Below are 6,000 nucleotides of genomic sequence, written 5' to 3'. Positions count from 1 at the left end.
GGCCTTCCCTGCACAGGTGTCCCTCTGTTTGGACAGCTGTCCCTGTCCCCGGCCGCCCCGAGGGGTTGGTGCTGGTGGCTGGGAAGCTCCCGTGGCTCTCCAGGGCAGCCTGGACCCTGTGTGTGGTCAGGGTTCCTTCCTTCCCTCGCTCCCAAAGCCAGGGATTGAACAGAGCACAGCTGAGGAACTCGAAATGCTCCAGAAGGAAGAGAAGTGGGAGCTGGGAATTTGGCACTGTGGCTGCCCGGGGCACCAGCATCAATCAATAGGGGCTTTTTTAATTTTTAAAGCAGAAATTGGGGATGTATCTGTACTTAAAGCCTGTCCCAAAAGCCTTCATCCTTTCTAAAGCTGAAAAGGCAACCAGAGCACCCCAGATGCCCTCAGCTCACTCCAGGGCAGCAAAAGCAGGAGAGAAGAGCCATCATTCTACAGGAGTGAAGGGTTGGTCCCCCCCATTTGTCACCTCTGGCAGGCAGGGCTGGGGCTGCCATCTCAGGACACACATCTCACACTGGCTGCTCACCTTCCTGAAGGCCAGAGTCACCTTCTGATCCTCCTGAGCCCAGAGAGCAGCTCAGCTCGCGAGGCCACAGTGTCACTGTCTCAGACTCCTCTCGCTCTTTTCATTTCCCTCAGCACTTTGCCCTGCCCTCAAATCTTCACTTCACTTGTTGGGTTTGGCACCTCTTTTGTACTATTTCTGGAGGAGTTTGGAACACGTTTCCGACTTTGGCCATCTCCTTCCTATAATTATTAATAATACTTTTCCTTCCAGACACTGGCCTTGTTCCCACGTTGGCTGCAAGGCTTCGATCGTCATTTAATTCAGCCTTCCTCTCTTTCCAGGAGCACCTTCTCACAGCACTGTTAATGAGGTAAATCCATGGAAAATAAAAACTTGGGTACCCAGGGGTTGGGATTTACAAAAAGCATCTTGAAATACGCCCCTGAGTAGGTTTTGTCCCATAAATGCTTCCTCTCCTCTTCCATGTGCCTGGTAGGGCACAGGGAGATCCCTAACGACTCAGAAAGGTTAAAATGCAATCTTTCTCCCTCAAAAGCTGGGATCTGGCAACCTCCTCCAATGGGGTATCCATGTTTGAACACAAGGGATCTCTTGGCTGGATCCCCATTCCCACATCTGGGACCAGCCAAGGGTTCACCTTCGGAGTCCCAGGAACCAAGACAGGTTCCAGCAAGGAAAGAAGAGGAGACCTCATACAACACAGGGAGAACCCCAGCATCTCAGAAGGGTTAAAATACAATTTTTACTCCCTGAAATGCTGGGATTTGGCAGCCTCTAGAGTGGGACATCCATGTTAGAGCAAGAAGGGTCTCCTGAACAAGCCTCCCCCATTTGGTACCAGCCCAGGGTTGCCTTTTGGAGCCCCAGGAACCAAGGGAAGACCTGAGGGAAAAAAAGGAAGGGACAAAGGAAAGAAACATGAAAAAGAGTCTGTAAGAAGCAATAGGTATTCCTGAGCCTGACAGATATTCCTTCTCCTCTGTGGTACTGGCACTCTGTCTCCTCTCCTTCAAACCTGAGACTGTGCAACATTCCCAACACACATCCCTCCCTCAGTTCCTCAGAACTGCCCACCTTCCCTCCTCCCAGACCTCCTCCTTTTCTCCTGCCTGTGTGGGTGTCCTTACACAAAATTAGCAAGCAGCATCTCGGGGAAAAATCCTAAACCATTTTAAAGGGATTGATGGGAAAATAATTTCCTTGCCAAAGGAGCACAAGCCAAGTGATGTTATTCCCAACAGGCTTCCCAGAGGCAGAGAAGTGCTTTCAGCCATGAAATAACACAGCCTGTGTTGGGACCCCCTCCCACCTTCCCTGGATCGAGCAGCACAATGATATCTTAAGGCACCACTGGGTTTTCCAATAATAGAACAAGGAAAACCTTCATTTTGGGCACCTGGGGTCTGACACAAGGCAGGCTCCTGCCTCCAGAGAAAGGCAGCACAGCGCAACTGGGTGAAAATTCCTTTATTTGTTTGAGTTTGATACTCCTGCCTGCTCTGCCAGAAGCTTTCCTTGCCCTCCACAGGCTTGCACTGCACAGTAAGCGTTGCTACACAGAGCATCAATTAAACAATCCAAGGGGATTTATCCCACTGAGTGAAAACAAGATGAAATTCAGGTTGTTTCCCACTTGAGCTCAAAACGAAGCAAATTTTGCCTCCTCTTTGGGGTGAAACTGAAGCACAATGAAAAACCTGGGGGGGCAAGGAAAAGGAAACCAGGTAAGCAGGGTGGGTTTTTTCCTGAACTCACGTCACCCCAAACCACATAAACCAAACACTGAACTCAGGGCTGAGCTTTAACATGGCTCCAACCACATGCAATTAGCCCAATTAAAGGAATTTTTTTAAGGCTCTCTTAGGTCCTGCCAGCATTTTAAGTGGGAGCAAACTTGCTTTGCCAGCAGATGTTGCCATTTTTGCAGCAGGGCTGGATTTTGGGGCCACGTTCTCGGAAAAGTTGCGTGCTCAGGCCATGAGGAAAGGCAGGGAAAAGGTTCCCTGTCAAGATGAAATACATTAAAAAAAGCTCACATGCTCCCTGATCGTGCTGTGCCAGGCATCAGGGAATGCAACCAGCTGAAATTGCCTCCCAAAAAATAAAAGCAAGGGGGTGGTGGGACTGCTGGAACCCAGGATTATTGAAAAAGAAAACAAAACCTGGAAACGTTCGCCGAACGAAACCAGATTTTGGTGATTATTTTGTAATTATTCATGGTTGGAGGGACGGGAAAAAAATTCAGGATTTAAATGGGCTTATTTGTTTGTTTGTTTGAGTCCAAATGCTAATGGTGATGGTTAATGGGAATAAAGATAAAAAAAGGAGAAGAAATGTGTATAATTGGCATGCAGTGCATTAGTTCCCAAGTCAACCAGCAAAGCCGGTCTTATCACTGTGGGCCCTGTGTGGATTTTATTCCTAAATCTGTCTTTCAAATCCTGGGTGCTGTCCAGGCATTACTCTAATAAAAAAAATAAAAAAAAAAAAAAAAAAAATTAAAAGATATCCTGGAGGTTTAGGAAATATATTTCCCTGTACACCACACTCCATCAATGATGCTGGCATGAAAAACAAGGGGGAAAAAGCCCATTTCTTTCTCATTTTTTGTAAATAAATCGATTTGAGAATGATTCTGGGCTGCTCTGAAATGGCTCTGTGCCCCTTGGAAGTTCTGCCTTCAATCTGAAAGGATCTCAGGAGTCCAAGAGTGCTGGTGAGCAGCAGAACTGGTGGTTTGACAAGCCCAAGGCAGGATGTGAGGACTCAAGGTTCCCCTCATGCTCCCTGGCATCCTTGTCTGCTGTCTGTGAATATCCAAGGAAAATTATTCTGCAGACTCCCAAAGCTGGGAGATGCTGCTGCCCTTTAGGACAAACCAGCAGGACTGCACACACCAAACACAGAATCCCAGAGTGGTTTGGAATGGAAGGGACCTTAAAGCTCATCCCATTCCACCCCTGCCATGGCAGGGACACCTTCCACTGTCCCAGGCTGCTCCCAGCCCTGTCCAACCTGGCCTTGGACACTCCCAGGGATTCAGGGGCAGCCACAGCTGCTCTGGGCACCCTGTGCCAGGGCCTGCCCACCCTCACAGCGGGGAATTCCTTCCCAATATCCCATCTGCCCCTGCCCTCTGGCAGTGGGAAGCCATTCCCTGTGTCCTGACACTCGAGGCCTTTGTCCAAAGCCCCCCTCCATGGTCAACAACAAAAGGTCAACAACAAAACCATCAGCTCAGACAATTGTCCTGATGGCTGGGGAGGCGACAGGTCTTCCTAATGTCCGTCAGTGATTTAGGAACACACATTCCCCTGACACCTCAGACATTTAAGGACCTCTGAAAATGCCCAAGCAGGAATGGAAAAGCCCAAACTCTCTCTGCTCCTCAGAGCGTGGCCTTGCACCCGCTCAGACCGAGACCTCACAAAGTCCCAGATGTGATGTCCCAGACATCCCGAATGGTGGCACAGCCATTCCTGCCCTCCCTTGGCTCCTGGAAGAGCAGCCACTGCCTGAAGCTGTTCCTGTTTCCTGTTGGAAGCAGCCCTAGCCATGAACAAACACCAGGCGTGGACGCTGAAACATCCAAGCTGAGACTTTTTGTGTTCCTTCCTGAAGATGGGAGCGCCGTGCATGGAGCTGCCCTGGGTTACTCCAGACAGATGTGCCAGAGGTCCCGGATCCTTCTGGAGTAGCGCTGGGAGACTTGGCAGCCCAGCTCACCAGCCCTAAAGTGGTGACATTTTGAGCAATTCACTCCAGTCTGGGATGTCTGGAGCATTTTTTCCGTCCTCAGACCTCGTCCTGGCCCCTGCAGATTGAACTTGGAGAGGGCACTGTCCTGCTCCTGCAGTGTGGTGGGAGAGAGATCTGGGAGTGCAGCCACAGCCAGAAACAAGGGACCATCTCCTGTGAGGAAGGACAAACAGGCACAGGGAGTCATCTTCTGCAGACATGGCCTCTTTCCTGACGAAGGAAGGAAAAGGACAGTTTTGGGGGAAAGGCTGAAGGAGCCTCCTGGGATGGCAGGTGCTGACCACAGGAGCAGCAGCATCCTCTTTTGTTCCTGCCCAGGGGACAGGGCTTGCCTGCTGCAGCAGGGATGCTCCGTTCTTCCAAAGGGATCCAGACCCACCTAGTGATCCTGGCTTTCCCTGGAGGGAAAGATTCTGTTCAGGCCCATTCTGACAGGGGCACTTTAACAAACTCCACCTTGCAGCTGCCAGCAGGCACTGGCATTAGCTGGATTTATAGCCAAGCTTTATCTGTTGCCTGCAATTCTAATTTGTGGCTCATAGGCCATAAAATTCCAAGTTTTCCAGGCAGGGAGAAAAAAAAAAAAAAGTGACGATTGACTGTTACTGCTGCCTCTTTTTTTTTTCCTTCTTTTTTTTTTTCCACTGGAGCTGTTCCTTATGCAGTGTAACCAAATGGCAACCAAACAGACTCTCTAATGGCCAGCACTGTTTATTCCAAAATAGTATGGATTTTCCATTTGTGATTCAAAAATAGTAGGGTGTCACTTTCCCTGCTTGGCATGAAGCAAGGTCAAGTTTTGGGGATGCAGAGAGGATCCTGAGGAAAACTGTCCTTGCCTGAAGGAGAATCCCTGAGAATTAAACTGCCTTTCACTGTGGTTGAATGATGGATTTTTTAAAAGCATCTCCAGCCTAAGCTGCAAACCAGCCGTTGGTTTCCCAAAGTGAGTATTTATTAGACTCTGCACAGCTCAATGCTTTTTATTCCCACTTAAAAATCCATTTTTCTTGGTCAAGCTTCCATTGACACTGGAAATGGGATTTTGAAATTAATTTCATCAATAGCACCCAGCCCACCACATGCCAGGGATGCTTCAGGGATTTGGGCTGGGATTTCCAGGAAGGTGTGGAGCGATGCAAACGAAGGCTCGGGAGAGAAGAGCCAGGTAGGATCAGATCCTACCCCAGCAACACAGGAAAGACCCTGCAGAAAGGACAACCTCAGCAGGAGCAAGAGAGATTTGGGGAAGCTTTTTTTGTGAGGAGCACCAAGAACGGGAATAAAATGCACAAGAGGGTGGGGCTCCTGGGAAGGAGGCTCAGAGCACATCCCTGGGAATAGGTTAGACCAGGAACAGGGCGAGCACGCGGGACAGCGCTGGGCTGGGCTGGGCTGGGCAGAAGAACAGAGTCCAGCCCAGGCACAACTCAAGGGACCACAAAGCATTTTGGCAAGCAGAGCCTCCCCAGGAGCCAAAGGGCAGAGCAGGGAAGCTTCCTTGCAGGCCAATTACCTCTGCAGGAATCTAAAAGATATTCCCATTGCCTGCGAAGCCGCACGCCAAGTCTGGTGTTTGTTTGTGTCTGTGTTTATTTCTCAGAGTGTTTCTTTCCCTGCACCCCAGGGAACCGGCTGGATGCAAGCTCTGGCCTTCTCATGGAATAAGAATTAACTCCTGGATCTTGGCAGCACCAGCAAGAGACCGGCTC

Source organism: Onychostruthus taczanowskii, unplaced genomic scaffold (genome assembly GCF_017590055.1).
Source record: "Onychostruthus taczanowskii isolate IOZ18803 unplaced genomic scaffold, ASM1759005v1 scaffold176, whole genome shotgun sequence".
Taxonomy (NCBI): Eukaryota; Metazoa; Chordata; class Aves; order Passeriformes; family Passeridae; genus Onychostruthus; species Onychostruthus taczanowskii.
The sequence above is the reverse complement of the archived record's forward strand: the minus strand, read 5'-3'. Positions refer to the sequence as shown.